Below are 19,020 nucleotides of genomic sequence, written 5' to 3'. Positions count from 1 at the left end.
TGTTTTTTTTCTTTACTTTCTTTTAAAGCAGTTCCTCAGGCAATGCTGTTGCTAAGTTGAACTGAAAAACACCTTTCAGCTTCTTTAGTTCATCAAATGATCTAAGCACATACATTGCTCAGCATGTTACACCAGAGTTGGTTTTCATGCGGACTACAGAATTTTTTTATCCTTTATTAAACTCCAGTGTGCAGAGCACATTGGAAATCTGTTGTTTTCAGTAACAGCTCCCTTCCTTCTTCAAGATGAGCCTCTGCATTTTCACACTTAAGGGATCACTGTTCCTGCCTTGTGAGCATCTGGAGCCTTCTGGAACCTGGGCCAGTGGGACCACTTGCCCCTCTCTCCAGGGCCGGCTCTAGGCACCAGCAAAGCAAGCAATTGCTTGGGGCGGCAGATTTGCAAGGGGCGCAAGAATCCAGCATGGGAGCTGAGAACCAACATGGGGCCCTGGGAGCTGTAGTTCCTTGGTTAGCTCCCTGCCCATAGAGCCAGCCCTGGAGCAGGGAAAGAACTACATTTCCCAGCATTCCCTTGGCCACTAGCAACAGGAAAGGGTGTGGGAAAGGAATATGGAACTGAAATTTGCAGCTTGCTGTGAATGGTAGCAACAGAGCCAGCTCTAGGTTTTTTGCCGCCCACACCCCCTGCTGCCCCAGCTCTGGCCCCCACCTGCACCCTTCTGCTGCCCCAGCCCTGGGCTCTCTCCCGCCCACACCCCCTGCTGCCCCAGCACTGGTCCCCACCCGCAACTCCTGCTGCCCCAGCCCTGGGCTCTCCCCCCACCCGCATCTCCTGCCACCCCAGCCCTGGGCTCTCCCCCAAAGAAGGAATTGGGGGGACTAAAGTGCACCTCTCTATCTGAAGCCTAGCAAGGGAGATATGTGGATCCCACTAGACTTTAAAATGAAAAGTAAGGGAGGGGAGGCTCTGGACCTGGGCAGCTTTAGATACAGTACCAGGCACTTAGGAGGATTTCCACTTCTGAGCCATGGAAGCAGAAATTAACTTCTCTTTTCCAGATATAGCTAATATTCAGAAAGGGAATCTAGCACCTGCCTTCCAGATTTGAACACCCTTAAAATTCAGGAGTGCTTAAGCTCAATTTGGGCAGCTGTTACTTCATTTCCCCCAAATCAAATATACTGATCCACTGTAACTTGCTGTAGAAAAAGTAGAATAAATTGAGCAAGAAATGCTTCCCAGTGGTTGTTAGGACTGAAATTGCTACTATCAACAGCCATTGCTGCTTTTTTTTTTAAGTTTTAGTTTTATTTGTTTAAAAGGAAGACGGTGATAGTGCATTCCCCATAGAAACAAAGAATGGAACAAAAGAATAATAAAGGCACCTCAGCTTTTCCTCATTTATGTAGGACAGTCTTATAATATGCATCCAGATATCCTCCAGTCACACACGCTGAAAATTGTTCCACTTTACTGCAGTTCTGTAACCATATGGGAACCAATCCTGTCTGTGTTCTGTGCACATCCAAAATTCCTGCTGAATGACCCGCCCTGGGAGCGAGGTACCAGTGACCCAGGGCTGGGGCAGCAGGAGGGTGCAGTTGGGGGGGGGCTGAGCCCAGGGCTGGGGTGGAGGTCAGCCAAAAATTTTTTTGCTTGGGGCAGCAAAAAACCTAGAGCCGGCCCTGCCTCTCTCCACCTCCCATCGCGGTGGGTTCCCAGGTAGTAAAAGGAAGCGTGACCACTCCTCAGTTCCTTCTAACAATCAAAGGTGCAGTGAGCTCGGATTACACACACACACAAGGTGTCCTTGATGTTTTCTTTGTTGGTTTATTTTTTTTAATCTTTCTGGCTTTTTAGGGAACATTTTGTTTCCACTTAGTCCAGCTGGCTTTTCTTTTTAAAGAAAAAAAATATTCCCCTCTGGCACAAGCTTTGTTGGGTCCCTGAGTTTATCCATGTGGACTTTTAGAGACCCAGCTATATACCTAAAGTGATTCTTTGCCTGTTAGATCTGTGGTCCAAAGGAGTTAGATCTGCAGAGAGTGGATCCTGCAATCCAGCACAGATCCAGGGATGCAAAACCCAGATATGGATCCAGAGCAACAACAACAAAAACGCTGAGCATGGATATCTGGCTGACAAGTATGGATCTGCATCCAGAGCCAGAAAGCAATCCTGCATTTGGATCTAGCAGGTGAACATGAATCCAGGGTCATAGGTTGAGTTCAGATTCAACTGCCAAACTTGAAGGACTGCCAAGAATAGATCAGATTGCCCAAGATCCAGACATCATGAAGATCTGATATCTCTGTGAGCAATTTGTCTAGTGGTTCTGTACCACTGAGACCCCCCTGAATCTACCCAGGTTGGTGCAGTCCGATGCTGCAAGTTCCAACACCAGAATCTTCGCAGAATTGTTTGCCTTTCTGGTTCTATGCCCAACATAGTAGCTTTAGGAAGCAGATCTTCTGTGGCAATCCTCACAACACTGATAAGGGAAAGTGCGTTAAAAGCTTCTGATCAGACCTGGAATGCTAGATTGTGTTACAGTGTAGAGTTTTAATGTTGTGCTTCCTCTGTGGCCATTGTCAGATGCCCTGCTTGTCTGAGAGAGGGATTTTCCCCTTCTGATGCTCCATCTGTCTGGCCCTTGCCTTCTAGGCAAAAGGAAAGGTCCGGATCCCTTCTTAGACTCTTGTAAGTCCAGTTTCAAACATAACTACATTAATGCTCCTAGGGAACTTTTACTGCACGCCTGCAGGGTCCAAGCAGGCTAATTGGTATGGATTAAAATTTACACCCCTCTGATGCAGACTAAAGTACCATGCCCCTACTGTCTGACGTCTTAAGACGCCAATTTACTTGGTTCTGAAACTGTCAGTTCCCTAAGTTCTGGGTAGGACATACTGTGGTTCTCTTGGGTTTCCAGCCAATCCATGATTGGTAAGTCTAGTAGAAATTCAGCTGCCCCGGACCAGGTTTACAAGAATACAGCTGCTGAGAACTGGTGCTTGGATCAGAGGCTCCCTCAGGATGTGAGGGTCATATACCCACCACAGTTCTATCAGTTCTGAGATCTCCTGGACCCAAAGATTTCTCGGCTATGCAGCCTCCTAGGAAAAACAGGTTACCATAGAACAGGTGTCATAGAATCAGTCTGCTTCAGAAAGTCCTGCCTATTGACTTCAGAGCCTCTTTTTTGCTTTTTCATTCAAGGGCTGCTGTTCCTTTTTCTTCGGGGAATTAAAGGCACATTGCTAAGGTTCTTCAGAAAAGATAGTGCTGAAGGTCCTATTTATATTTAGAACTGTTTATGTGGGACTGAGAACCATTCTGATATCCAGCATCAAAAATACACTGACAGATCCAGGTGACTCCTCTCATAGGAATTAATTTTATTGAAACACTCTTGATCTCTGGGCTACCTGTCTCTAACAATAACTAGCTCCAAACTTTTCAGGCCCAGGTCTAGGTCCACTATGTAGTATGCAGTGTTTAGGTTTGGGTAGTGGCTTGGGTAGCACCCCTGTATGAGTAGTAAAAACACAGAAGGGGTGCCCATCCTTACCGTACAAAGGATTTCCTTGGATCTTTCATTAGATCCTAAATCTCTTTTGCTGCAATTTAAGGGAGATTTAGGTTAGCCATTAGGAAAAACTCCTAACTGTAAGAGTAGTTAAGCACTGTAACAAATTACCTGGGAAGGTTGTGGAATCTCTTGTCATGGAAGTTTTTAAGAACAGGTTAGACAGGGATGTCTAGATAATATTTACTCCAGTCTCACTTTGGGGGCCTGGATTAGGTAACCTCTTGAGGTCCCTTCCTGTTCTCATTTTTATAATTGTTTCACTTTCCGAAATTTGTCCTCTGGCAGAACAGCTCTCTCCTCTACTGAGTCCTATATGTCGCCTATAAAAGGAATCCTTTGTGTAGGACAGAGGATTGACTTTGTGTAAGCCAAAGGATTTCTCTTATGTCTATTAAAAAAATCAGTTTCCCCACCTAGAGGGTAAGGTTCTTCCTGGGCCTCATGGGGTTTGTGGCAGCTACAACTTGCATGACTTTGGTTGCCTATCTGAGAATGAGACCTATGCAGCGCTGCTGTCCCAAGTCACAGTCCAGGTTCAGACAGTCTCCAGTTATTGATCACCATGCCTCAGAACATCACAGTCTCTCTAGATTGGTGGTCAGGCAGGGCTAACATGCTCATGGGTGTGCAGTTCAGTCCTCCAAATCCATCGCAGACAGTGACATCAGATGCATCAATCAGTGCTTGGGCAGCACACTTGAATCACGTAGTTCAAGGCCACTGGTGTTCTCAGGCAAGAACATTCCACATCATACCAGAACGCAGAGCTGTTCATCTGGCTCTCAGATCGTCCCTCCCACATTTGCAAGGGAAGGTTGAGCAGATGGTAACAAATAATACATTGGCAGTGTATTATATCAATAAGTAGGGAGGTGCTCAGTGCACTACTTGATTGCAGAGGCAATCAATCTTGATTGGTTTGTTTGCAACAACATTTATCCTGTGGTGCTACACTTGGCAGGGGAGAACAAATCGCCTCAGCAGAGTGGTTCCTGAAGGGATTTGTTGGTTCAGACCATATTTTCCAGATAGGATCGACCAGTTGTGAACATGTCTGCAATGAGGTTTGACAAAGTGTCATTGTTTCTGTTCCAGAGCAGCCAAGGACAGTCTGTCTTTATCAGGTGCTTTCCTGCTGCACTGGGGATGGGATCTGATGTACGCTTGATCTTCCTTTCCCTTCATACATGAGGACAGGACTTTTATTACATCAGCCAGGAGAGTGAGTGAAAGGTTATCTATGTAAAATGCACTACAGTATATGTTTTACAACTATGACCCAACCGGGTCAGCTGTCTGGAAATATCAGTCCTTGTTGAGGTTCTGTGGCATTCCCTTGTGCTATCTTCATTGCATTGTTATGATAGCTATATGGTTTTAGCAAAAATTCTTCCTTGTTAAAATGTGATTTGGGGAGAATGAGACTTTTAGTTGCCTTTGTTCAGTCATGACCTGGCATCCAGAGCCAATGCTTCTTTTCAGAGCTCTGTCCTTATTTACCTAGAACTCAGTCTATCTCTTTGGGAGTTGTACTACTCCTTAAACTCCCACAAGTAGGAATATGCAAAGACCACTCAAAGGAAAAAATTTAAAATATTAAAATATATCTGTAAACAGAGTTCTTTGAGATGAACCTCTGCATGTTTACACTCCCTGTCCACCTTCCCCACTTCAGAGTCTCAGGTTAGGAATTCCTCAGTTAGTGGAAGGAACTGAGGGGTGGTAGGGGCCACTCCCTCTTTTATATCCTTGGAATTGTTGTAATAATTGGAGCTACACATTTACCATAATGGTGAGCTCAACCATAAAAAGTAAGTTCACAAGATGTCACAATAACCTATAACAAACATTGATGGGAAAAAGGAGACTGAATTAGTCCAAAGAAAAAGGCCTACTGATATAACTCAAGGACTGGGTTTAAAACCATGCCTGATAAACCAAAGGAGTTGAGGACTAATAAACCAAAATTGACATTTCAGATATTAGGCCTAATTGGTGAACAAAATAATGAGGGGATGGGCTATTCGACCCATCACTTTTATTACGTCAGCCAGGAGAGCTGCTTTTTGGAGTCTTTTTAAAGAAAGATTTCAGGGAGAAACATTGGCTGTGGGAGAAAGCATCATGGTCTTGGCTGCCACCCCCATCATCTCCTGAGACCCTGGATCTTTGTCCTAATTCTGAAAGATGTCCTGACCAGACCGGGCCAAAGAGAAGGACCCAGATAATACTTCCACTTCTATCAGCACTAGCTGAATCTCAAACATCACCTGTCATGTGAGATGTCTCTCTTCCTCCTCCCACCCCTCCATCCACCCACCATGTGCCCTTTTCCTTCCCCAGCTTATTTCTTCTTTTCTTTCCCTCTCCTTTTTCCGTCTATGTAATTAGAGAAGACTACATATTTTGCAACACTGTTGTAAGCATGTGACCAGAAAAAGGCAGCTGAATGCAGTGCCCTAAGCAGCCTGATGCTGGTACAAGTTTGCCAGGTCTCAGAGTGGGTGATAAAATCCTGTGCTATGCCTTTGTTTCTCAAGCAGTGGGGTTGCAAGTGAGAGTCAACGCCAGAGACGGAAGCTTCGTTTTCTATCTTTGCTGTTTTTTTCTTTCCCTAGGTGTGTGTTGGTCTTGTTTTGTGTTCTAGAAAATGGGATTGGACTTTAACAGCAGCAATGTCGACAGCTTCAACCCATCTCAGCTAACTTCTTTTTCCCCCCTAACAGGAGAGTTATTGCCATCTTTAATGCCATGTTAGAGATTGTCAAACAAAGGGTTTTTTCCAGGGAAAGGGGAGCAAGGGATGTTGTTAAAATGAAAACATTACTTGATACTTTACATTTCAAATGCTTTACCTGTTTTTCCTTTTCTGTATGTTTAATAAAAGGTTAAAAAGGTATTTAATGGTGTGTTTGCCATGTTATTAAGCAGGTTAAGGTTTCTTTATACCTGACCCTTGTTTAAAACTGTTTAATGTTGGACAGTGACACAGTCATGTTAACATCTTTTACTCTCTGGGCACATATACGCCATCTAAATTAATACAACAGAACCCTGCAGGATGGGAAGGGGATGGAGGGTGAGTGGGCACAATGGACGCCACTTTCCAGAAGGTTCCAGAAGCTTGTGGCGTAGGCGCCTTGATCCCACAAATGTCAATATGCGGAGGCTCATCTCGAAAAACCTCGTTACAGGGAAGCAACCTACATTTCCTTAACATGCAGTGTTCTCTAGTAAGTGTTTAAAGATATCCAACAGATCCAGGGCTCTTGCCGAATATAAAAGTTTTCATGCTGTTAAGAAAAATAATTTTGAAAGTTAGGGAAGATGCTATCTTGCCTTTATAAACGGCTAATAACAAATGCCAATTATGCTTTTTTGAAGGCTTGTGAAATTGATATAATTACAAGTTCATTTATAATCCATTCTGTGAAGTTCAATGAGATTGTTTAAATTATTTTTAAATAGAGTTAAAATGGTCCAAAAGCTAGGTTGAAAGTGACTACAAAAACGCAATAATTGAAAAGTAGATAATTAAGATAGTTGTCTTTTTCCAAGGCTGAGCTATGTAGTTCTACAGTTCCTGAGTTATATAAACCTCTAAAATGGGTTGCTGTAAGCTCTGAATTAAGTGTAGAGGAGGTAGACACGTCTTTGGACTAAAAATGATATTTAGAGCAAGCATAGTCCTGGTAGGCAGAAGATGAAGTATTTTTCCTGCAATAAGTATGCTGAAGATAATATTTTAATGAAGCTTTTTGGACATTGGCTTTTTATCTGCACTATTTCATTTTATTTAGTCAGAGCTGATTAGGGTGACCAGATGTCCCGATTTTATAGGGACAATCGCGATATTTGAGGCATTTTCTTATATAGAAGCCTATTACCCCACACCCCTGTCCCGATTTTTCACACTTGCTGTCTGGTCACCCTAGAGCTGATGTTGGAGAAGGGGTAAGGCAAATCTGTGATGGGCTGCCATTTTTTAAAAAAGGAAATAATTAAAGATATAGATGTGTGTGTTAGAAGAAATAGGTCAGCCAAGATTTTTGAGAAACTAGCGTTTTGGGTGCCTCAATGTTTAGGTGTTCAGTGAGAGGCATCTTTAACGGGACCTGACTGAAAGGGATGGAGGACTGAATGCTTTCTGGAAATGATTTAATTACATTAGTGGTGGTTCTAGTCTGCTAACAATGGCAGGATATTTTTGAGCATTTATTAGAGAAGGATGTATGAGAGTACACTGTGAAACCCAGTTCATTCAAACAATCGGGCTGCGGGTGATTTTGATTTCCATAATGTAAGGACACTGTGATGATTAGCACCATACAAGTGCATTATACCTACGCTAAATAAGGAATTCCACAACTGGACACCCTCTTCTGAAAACAATCAACTCCTGAAAGTTTTATTCCATCAACTGCAACATCCCATTGAGTTCAGCTACCTTGGAGAGTATGTGTAATGGGAAAGGTAGTCTCCAAAATAGCTCTAAGGATTTCAAAGATTAGAACCAGGGCCTTCAACTGGATCTAAAAACAAGTGAAACATGTTGCTAGCATGTTGGCCAAAGGTCTAATAACGTTGGAGTTTGGATGCTACCACCCACCTTGATAATTTTGTTCAGGAAAGCTGGAATGATGGCAGATGTGACAATAGTTGCCAAGGCTATTGGCACTAAATGTCCATTTCTTGAGAACTGGCTGCACTACCAAACATTTTGGTTGTCAGGTTGGTTTATATCAGTCATGAGGAACAGGGATTTTATTCACATGCAGCAACCCATATGTTGGCTCCGAAATCGACATAAGAGCTGTTAAGAGTTCAGCAAGGAAGGTGGAAAGATTGTCCTTTGTTTCGTTTTCTTGCTTCTAAGGAGATTTTCTAATTCAGCCAGTCCTTTCAGTGAAGTGGGACAAGAGTTGTTCTCAATGAGTAGTACCTGGATACGTGGTTGGCGATAGCTCATTCTCTATTTGGCCAGCATGTCTTTTTATGTTGCATCACTTATGCGGTGACCTGTCTAGTTGCATCTCATGTCAAAAAAAATGAATGCAGAAAGAAAATCTGTCCCTCAAGTTTAAAATGCCTCGCTGCCTTTTTTTTTTAATGGTGCTAAGTCAAGGCTTAATTCTTACTAAATTTCAGGCAAGTCCTTGTACCTTTGTCATTACTTTGGCTTCTTTGGTCCTTGCAGAGTATTATCTTTTAAAATAAAAATAAGTAGATGATCAAGTAAAATATCACCCACAACTTCTGTCTTAGGCATAAACCCTTCCCAATGAATGTGTCTTGATGGCACATCATGCCTGACTCTTTGCATAATGCAGATTCATCTGATTTCCATAAGTTCCCTTTCTGCATGAAACATGCTTGCTATTCTATTCCATGTTGAGCCTGCGTCTCTCTTGACCTATGATCATGTGAGGTTTTAAAATAGTGTTTATTCTAAAGTTGGCCTAATAGGAAATGGTCTGATCCATTAAGAAATAGGGTTTGAATGCCTACTGAGGGACTGCTGTCTGGCTGGTATCCAGAAGGCTGGTACTTGTAATGTATGGCCTTCAAATTAGGAGGTATAGAACTGTGGGAGGAAAGGGAGGAAGAGAATGGGTTCTCAGGGCTTTGTTAGAGAAACTCACATGGCAAAATTTTTCTTCAAGTGGAGCTGTGTTGACGACAAAGAACCACAAGGGTTGGTAGTTCCAACAAAAAATGGACAGATAAAATCCCATATGTGGTAACTTGGTGATCAAGATGGCTTCAACTGCCTTCCTGCTTGTGGTAATTTTTACTTGACGTGAAAGAAAACAGTAGTGTTTCTCCTTTGTAGGTTAGACTTTTCACAACCAATAGTAGCTCAGGTATGTTTCTATTTAACTTATATTTAGCCAATGATAATTGGCAGAGCTAGGGGTTCTCTGAGCAATATACAGCACAGTACCTGGGGCACCGAGATCTTTTATTGGTTACCTAAAGTACAATGAAACTGAGTCATCAAATAAGTAACATACATCAATTGCTTCCATCCTTTTACTCTGTCTAGTTCTCATAAAATTTAATGGTTTGTTCTGGCACAAAAAAGGGAGTTCAGACAGTATATAGAATAAAAGGTTTTGATTTTATTTTTTTGTTTGTTTACATGTCTCAATATGTAAAGGAAAATAAATTTATGTATAAAAATTTAAAATAATATATATAAAATGAATGAGGATGCAGCATAGATTTTACTCACTTGCTGTAGACTGCTGTGCAGTGTAAAAATTTACGGGAATTTATATTTCTCCTCCCAAATGGAGTCAAAACCCTTACTAGAATTTTATGATAAAGTAAGTGGCAGGTTGAATGCCAATTTTGTCATAAATAAAAAAAGCCCAACTCTGCAATAAAATAGGTTGGCCTGTTTTTGTGGCTGCTTTACGAATTTATTCTCTTTAAAAATGTTGTTGCTTAATGTCTTCTTAAAATATTTTCTTTCCCTGTAACAAAATCTTATTTGTTTCCCCTCAGTATGTCCTAGGTGAATGAGATGGACTGTTAGCTCCAGGAAAATGTAATGTTAAACTGCATTTTCAGTGTTTACTGTGGCTTGTTCACATTATGTGTGACCAGGGTGGGGGCAGTGGGCATTTACATGTGTGCACTATCTGTATAGGTGACTAACCCACCACACATGTTGACACTGTGTTGGAGAGTAACTCAGGATTTTTGGTGTTGTCCTTCAGAGTTAAGGTCCATTGACAGAGGTCTCATTGCCCACAATGTACCTGAAGCCAGTCTTTTTTGTCTCACTGTTTCATGAGTATTAGATTACAAATATTCTGAGGATAAAAACAAAATCTCTAAAAAATAGATATGTACATGTTGCAGTGAACTTCAGTTATAAAGAAGGCTTGTTTCTGGCATCTTTACTTATCCCTCATTCAATAAGTGCCCCAGTATGTAAGGGTCTCAGACCCAATAGTCATTATTTCTACCACTGGCAAAGGGTCAAACCTTGCTTCTATTGAAGTCTAACAAAACTCATATTGACTTCAATGGGAGAAGGACTGGATCCTAAACCTACATTAAAGGATGGTGGGAGATGAGGGCTTTTTCATCCAGTGACCAGTTCTGTCCCAAGTCTTGCTTGTCAGGTAATAGCCATTTGTTTCCTATTGCTCAGAGCAAAACATGAGGCTTTCATCCACCTCCATTCTGTTCTCTACCTAATTCAAGTTCTTCGTGCAGTTGGTTATGAATTCAGTGTCTGTGCTTCTTCACCTAGGATTGTTATATCCTTCTGTTGTTTTTCACATAGCTTTTAATTTTGCTGTCTGCAGTCTCACATCATTATATCTGTTGCAGCTTCAGATCTGTCCTTTTATGCTGTGTGATGAGTCAAATCCCTCAGTTTTGATTAATATGAAGTGAAGGGTCACTTAAATCCATCTCCTAGCTCAGTGTGAACTGCCACATCTTATGCAGACTCACTTATTTTTAGGCATTGCAGATTTTCTGTTTTCTCAGAATTATAAAAACAGTATTCAACGTTACCATAATAAAAGAAGCAAAGGGAGCTTCTAAAAGCTGTCTGCATTCTTGGCTTGCCCATCTTGCCTTTATCATGTGGAAGAAATATTGTCCTAGTTTAGCAGCAGGTAGTTGTGAGTGTCACCCTATTGACCCCAACAATGAATGTCCTTCAGAAACCTTTTGAGTCACAGCAATTCTGAAGAAAGGACTGAACTTCCACTTCTCTGCTGAACATACTCAGTAGCTGCATTAGTACAGCCTAGAATGTGGATCCACAATAACTTGTGTATGTCCTAGAGGTCCTTTTCCTTTCAGCGTGTTAAATATCTTAATGATCTCTTCAGCCATCTGATGTACAGCCTGTGAAAAAGGCAAAATCTATTGGGGCAGCAGGTCTTCATTATATCTAGAGATACCATTTTGTTGCCTATGCTGAACAGTTTCAGGATGTCCTAACTTCCTCTTTTAGGTCAGCCTCTGTCAAATCAATACTGAATTCATACTGATATTGAATAGAACTATTGCTCTGTCAAGGAGCTGTCAGCAATTGAGGTCTATTTGCATTCTGTTGACATTGATCATAATTTCTCATCCGTTGTCATGCTCAAATTCTTTGTAACATAACTTATTTTGTTAGATGCCAATTATTCTTGAGATTATAAATCCTAGTTCCCATTGCTGCTACTGTATGTACCCAGAGAGTATTGAGCACTGTTCTCTGTTTGTCAATAAGGCAACACAAATTATTACAGTTCAGCATTCATTATGCATTTGGGATGCAGGGAGGGGAGAAAGGACACTGCTGATCCTCTTCTGCTTTCTGAATCCCTAACGCTGGATATTTTATTGAATTGAGAACATCCCTATTACCACCTGTGAAGAAATTGTGTAGCAAAGTCTAACTCACTATTGAACTGACTCAGAAGGACACAACCCAGTCAAGATGAGTTTGTTTTGCATGTTCCTTCTCCTATCCCACCTCACACAGCAATTACAGACGGAGTAGGATTCCATCTACTAAGAAGCAAGGGAGTGAAAGATAAGTCAATCAGATTTATTATATAAGGGCAAATCGACCCACTTCCGTTCTAGTTTTCTTTGCCTCCTGACCTGGAAGCATGGACTGTGGAGGTATACCACTCAAATATCAGTTATTTTCCGCTCAGAAGCTAATTTGGCTATAATCTTTTAAGACGCTGTTTGAAATCCGCCCAAAATACAGCCCTAAGATGTGAACACTCAGGTTTTTTGATTGAATTATTTTTCTAGTGTGACTTAACTGCTAACACTTTCTGCATATTTTGTTTTGCCTCCAGCCAGCTCCTTTCATCACCAAAACTGCAGCTGGGTGCAATGTTTGGAACAGTTGGTTGAAAGTGAATACATGCTTGCCCACTAATTAAATTGTCTAGAAGGCACTCCCTCTTCCCTGCAACCAGCTTTCATGGCATTGTGCCTGCACTATTCTATCCGTAAATACAACCATGAAAGAATACCTGGTAAGGCATATAATACAAAACAACTTATACCTTTGATCTCACCTTAATTTTCCTTACCACGGATAAACACTGGAGATCAAATTTAGGTGAAAAAGTGCTTTGCTGGATTTTGTATATTCTTGAAGCAAGCTTCAATTTAGTCCTGCCTGTTATAACAAGTCTTCATTTACCCTCCAATGATCTTGTAAAGACCTAAGTACTTCATTTCATGCTTTTGCATGAAAAAGAATGCCTGTTGACACGAGTGAGTCCTTCACATGTGCAGAGTGACAGGTGCTACACAACTCAGCTCTGCCAATCCACTTTAACACTGACCTACTACTCTGCTAATCCTGGGCCTCTGGCACAGTTTGCTCAGGAAACATACGGTGGAGAAATGTCATCGGAGAGCTACACTGATGCTGTCAAATCCATTTTTCTCTTTAGACCTAAGCCACATTTAAACCACTGTTCTCTGGAGAGGAAAGTCAGTCATTTCATGATAATACTTGACATTTATATAGTGTTACAAAGCTTAATCAATCTGCACAGCAACCCAGTGAGGTCACTAAAATCCCAGTTATTGTGACGGGGCAATAAGCAGCCGGCGCTGACTTACCTAAACCACATACTGAGTGGCAGACCTGTGATACCTGGCCTTTGCATTCCTAAAGCCAGGCCTGATCCAGTAGTCTTTACAGTCTCTCTTCTTGTAACCTAATGCCTCAGACCATATTCCTAGGGGAACAAATCCTGCATTTGATTTTGTTTCATCACATGGTAACAGGCCAGATTTTGGATTTCATTTTATTTTTTTTTTTAAATCCAAGTTTGTTGTTCACAGCCAGGGCCGGCTCTGGCTTTTTGGCAGCCCCAAGCAAAAAAAACGGGGTGGCCAGAACGGCAAAGCAAAAAAAAAAAAAAAAAACCTGCAGCACGGCCGGAGCATGGGTGCAGGGGGACCGGCTGGGGGGGGAGGAGGAGTGAGCAGGCTGGAGAGAGAGAGAAGGGGGTGGCCAGGGCTACAGCAGGGGCGCTGCCACGCGGCCCCTCCCACTGCGCCGCCTCCTGCCGCGAGGGCTCCTCTCCGGTCGGCGGGGAGGGAAGGAAGAGGACTGCCCTGCAGGGTGCTCTGGTTCTCCGCGCTGCTGCCCCCTACAGGGCGGCCGGAGTGGGGGGGGAGAGAAAAGCGGCCATACCGCCCTAGGATTGGGCAGAATGCCGCCTCCAACAATCTGCTGCCCTAAGCACCAGCTTACTCAGCTGGTGCCTGGAGCCGGCCCTGTTCACAGCACTGCTTACATCTTCTGCATCTTCGGTGCATGCTGTTATGTTCAACGATTGCATTGCTGTCCATTAGAGAGAGAACCCAGACCCCTTTAATTTTGCTAATACCAACTGCCCTGGCTAAAAGTTAGGTGCTAGACATGGAAGTGGAGCCAAGCATAGGAACCGCCTTAAGAAATAAGTGATTGACATGATGTCCCACTACAAGAAAAGTGTCTGATGAAATTGGCCATCCCCATTGGCTGCTGATTTGTGATAAAGGCTGAACAAGGTAACATTTTTCCCCCTTCAGGGTGTAGTGTGACTGAGGTTGAAAAAAGATGGGGCCTTTCTGCTTTGAGCAGCGCAGATGAAGTAATTTATGATTTCAGCCAAAAAGCTGTAGTAACGATAATGCTTTTTTAATCAAGTGCTCATTGCCCACAGATCTTTGAGTGCCTGTCCATAAGCATAACAAAACCCAGTAATTATCAAACAGCATTATGACCCCAGTAAATCTTATGACATATATAATGTACATGCGCACACACTCCAGTGCCGTGTCCCCCCTCCAGTAAATACCTCCCCCCTCATTTAACTTCACCTGGAAACCAATTTCACATGAGCTCTGACAAAGTCGGAGGATAAGTACTCCAGAGCTGCACGCCCTCGGTGGAGGAGGCTCCTGTCCCCTCAGATTCATAGAATGGGATGCTCAGCAGTGACAATGCCGTCTGGTAGTGCAGTGGTGGGAGTTCAAAGGTTCCTCAGGTGCACCACGCCTGCATGACTTACAACATTATGTACACAAAGTAAAACCGCCCGGCATACTTGCTAAACTAGAGGCAGCCAGTTCAGTTGATTGTAGCAGGAGTGTCAGGCTTCCACCCACGAGAACCAGATTTCCAACTCTTCTGTGGTGAGGATGACATCATTATCATCAGAGTGGGCTCTCCTCTCTCCACTTGCAATTGCACACACCACTTCCCCATCTGTTGGGATGGCACAACATCCCGGTAATAATTGCAGCAGTTACTCAAATGGAAAATAAATGTTAGGAAAGTCTTTTAAAATGCCTCAGCAGCTTAAAACAAAGAGGAAAGCCAGCCCCATAGGACCAGGCAGCCTTCTGAGTCCCATGGTTTGGGACCCTCAGATTTAAAACTTTGAGAAGTCCTGACTAGCTGCAGCCTGCAAGTGGTTTTAAAAAGTAGTCCTATGTACCCACCAGGAGGGATTTTCAAAAACACTTAAGGGAATTAGGAATTAGAGCATCTTCTATAAAGGCATCTACTCTTGATTTAAAGACTTCAAGTAGAGTCTCTTTAAAGGCTACTGTAGATTTCACATACACCATAAAGGCTTCTCTGGGACTTCCATGTTCATTTTATGAGCAAATCTGACTCCCAGGTTCAAAATTTTACTTTTCTATTTCCAGGTATTTTTCTCCAACCCACAAAGAAGGAATATGGCCATCTTATCCAGGCTGAATCTCTACCCCATTACCTTCCCATCCACTCTGCAAACTCTGTCAGCAGGAAAAGGATTGGAATTGTCCTATGCTATCCTGGTAAGGTTCTGGGACCTTTGCCTGATTTTCTGGTATAGGAAAGGTATTTTTCTACTTGGGAACCTAGTTAATTGCAAAGATGAATGTCACGTGAGTCATCCCCCACAACATGTGACACATATTGCCTGAACCAATGTTGCTGAGAGAGGCTGATGATGTAACATTTCCAGAGCTAACTTCTCCAGATACATTTAGGAGTAGGATATTACAGCATGTAGTCCGGGAGGTATCTGTAGTTAGGCATGAGTGATGTCTGAAATGTTTGTGATGCTCTTAAAATGCTCCCCATTCTTTCACATTGCATCACCAGTAGGCTCATGCACTGTAGTCTCTTTATATGTACCTGAATATGCCTGTGCTTAGCTGCATCTCCCACTTTCACTATCTGCATGGACATAAACTGGATGACTTTTTAAAATGATAGAAATTGACAGCTACAACCTCACATGGTGCAAAGAAAATAACATTGGACACATATCTGTTAATCACATTACGTTCCCACTGTTTGCAATCTCCCATCAGAACCAGCACTGGCTAATAATGACTGACAGCATCACAACTAGCAAAAATTAAAACCATTATTCACAGAGATGAGACTTCCTTCCTTTTTCAAAGCGTTCTATATTAAGGTAGCACAGATAACATGACAAGGTGGACGTCAAATGATCTATTACCTGCTGGATCCCAGAATACCATAAAAATGAGAGCAGTGCTGGTAAACCGGATGACATTTGTCCAACTTTACTTAACTGAGTAGCATTCACTTAGCTCTGACAGCCTATTGATAACCATTGCCCAATGAGAGCATTGGTAGAGTAATTTGAGTTGAGCAGCTAATGCATTCTCACTAATAGGCACTGAATGAAAATTTGTTCATGCTCATAAGGTCATTACGAACTTGCAGGTTAAATAGACCACAACCTGTGACGGTCAGGAGGACCTGTGGGACTAACTTCAGGGTTTTCTTCCCTAGATAATGGCAAGTCTGCACTAATTCTTGGGTGGGGCATGACTGCACCACCTGCTTTAGAGAGGTGATAAAGCTGGATTCCTGCCTTATTAATAAAGAGAGGGGGCTTAATGAGGGCTCTGATGCTTCATCCCCCTTGGTCCAAGCATGATGCAGAAGACCTCTGCTCAATAGGGTTTTTGGAGATGGTTAAGTGTGTGCTTCCCAGAATGACGAAAGAGTGGAAAGGAGCTTTTTTGTAGAGGGCAGGCTGCTAGAGTTCTTTTTGGAATAATTATTTTAATGTTGATGGGGTTTTGTGGTACTATTAATGGCAGGGCACCTAGAGCTTTGTGTTGAAGTCTTATTATTTAAATAAAAATAAATAGGTTTTATTTGCTTTGCCTTTCTATCCGTAGATGAGTTACCCATGCCACAATAAAAGGCTAAGTGGGAGAGAGATTAAAACAAAATGATCAAGGATGGGATAGGTGAAATGACCCCATTCCATGGATTGGTAGGTAGTGATGAGGGAGTACATGCTTAGTCCCCGCAACTGTTTGGTTTTAAAGAGAACCATCCATCTTGTTCAGTGCAGCATGCTGAAATTCACACACTCAGAGCACTGTGGGCTGTGTAGGAACTCTGAAATGTAGTTGAAAAATAAATTTGTATCTTATTCATTACTCGGTGTATTTTCTGCAGACAATGCAGAGGAGTGTGAATGCAGCAGTCCTATTCAAGCCTCATACAATGGCGGGGGTAGCCCTCTTTCACACAAACACATTCCAGATTCTAAGTATTCTAAAGGAAACCGTTTTCTTTGCCTTTTTGCTGTAAGAATATGGTGATGCAGTAAATGCTACCATTCAGCCTTTAACAATGGCCCTGTTGTGACCAATTTCCCTGTCTGAGCGAGGAAAGGGAGGATAGAATGTTCTCAGCAAACGGAGCAAAGCACTGAGTCTGTGGAAAGCTAGAGACGAATGAGTTCAGTAAACTGCATGTGGCAGTTTGTTCAGGTTCAGCCGAACAGCTTAACATCCTGCAATTGGCCACCCTCTAGGAGGCCAGAGAATGGACTTGGGGAATAATTCCTCCCATCATGTACCACAGCAAAAGGTCAGAGATTCTTCCCCTCTATGCAACAAAGAAACAACAGTAACCCCCATGTCAATATCTAAAGCTGCAAAATGGAATCTGAAACATAGTTCTCGTGGGCTGTTTGGCCCAGTCATGCGAGCGTTCTGGGTAAGTCAAGGGGAAGAACACTTTTTTAGGGCTCCCAGTTTGGATGAATTTTCAGTAAACTATACAACATCAACACGTTTCTGATTGGAAAGATCTAGACAGCTGCAATCCCGTCGCTTAGCACAGCAAATCAGTGATTCCAAAGTAACTGCACATGAGATTTTTAAGTTTATACCAGTGTGTCTTGAACTCAGTCCAAACTGAACATCACCAGACTCCGGGGACAGTTTAAAATACAAACCCAAACTTTCCAGATTTTTCCTCCTATAAATGTTGGGGTTTTCAAGATCGATATGCAGTGCTGGTCTTTTATGAATAAACTATACAAGGCTTACGTTACAAAAGATGCTCCAGTGAAGTTAGATTTAATGCTACTTCCTTCACAGTCACAGCAGAGTCAGTGATACAATTCAGACATCATCACTGGTACAAAGCACCTTCTCAGCTGTCTTCCTGTCAGTGAACTGTTACCTTAATGAATAGCTTTCCAGCACTTTTTTCTACCCATATCATATATCCTGAGTTCAACTGAAATTTCAGCCTTTTCATTGTAAAAAGCTTTCACTTCCATCTCCCTTTGCCTAGACAGAAATTAGGGGCACAAGTGGTTTGCAGAATCTTTTATGCAGTTTGTGATATCTTTAGTAGAATGGATTGCTTGTAAAACTCTCTCTCAGTCCCTAGGATGTGACGGAGAACTGCATTTCTGTTGTGTGTTCGTACAGTGTCTAGCACTATGGGTTCTGGATGACTCCAACTCCTAGGTGGTCCTGCAATACAAATAAAAATGCTAACTAAATCCATGTATATTTTCCCCCATCCTCTTAATTCTAAGAGTTTCTACTTTTCTTTATTGCCTTATGTAACAATTTCATAGACTTAACTGGTACGACAGAGGGCGGGCAGAGTTTAGCATGTTGCTATAAATGTACAACTACATACACAGAGAAGTATAAGGTATCTACATTCTGAGTCAAAGTTTGTACAATTGCTGTCTGGTTAATTATACAGATATGAACGCCGATGGCTGTTTGGTAGCATGCAGCTGTAAATAGCTCTTGTGTCTAGTTACATATGTGGGCTGCCCACTTGTTAAGCAGTGCTTTGCGCAGAGAATAGGGATGCTACTCACTGTTTAATGTTTGCCAAGCAAAATAAGTTCTATAGAAGTTCTAAGTGGTGGCCAGGCCATTCAGAGCGTTGCAAAGGGGTTAAGAAAGAGACGTCTCCTGTATAATTGCCCCCTCCGGCTGGGCATATTGCAAGATGTTATCACCTTTGGCTAGCTGGGTACCTGTAAATGACAAAGTCTGGGCATCAGATTAGATGGGCTTGTTTTATGGTCAGATCAGGGATGGTAAATCCTATGTGTCCCTCCGGCATTAAGCTTTCAGACCCCTAATATAATAAAGTAATTATATGACGCTTTTCAGAG

The sequence above is a fragment of the Malaclemys terrapin genome, chromosome 16 (genome assembly GCF_027887155.1).
Source record: "Malaclemys terrapin pileata isolate rMalTer1 chromosome 16, rMalTer1.hap1, whole genome shotgun sequence".
Classification (NCBI taxonomy): Eukaryota; Metazoa; Chordata; order Testudines; family Emydidae; genus Malaclemys; species Malaclemys terrapin.
Note: the sequence above shows the minus strand (reverse complement) of the source record.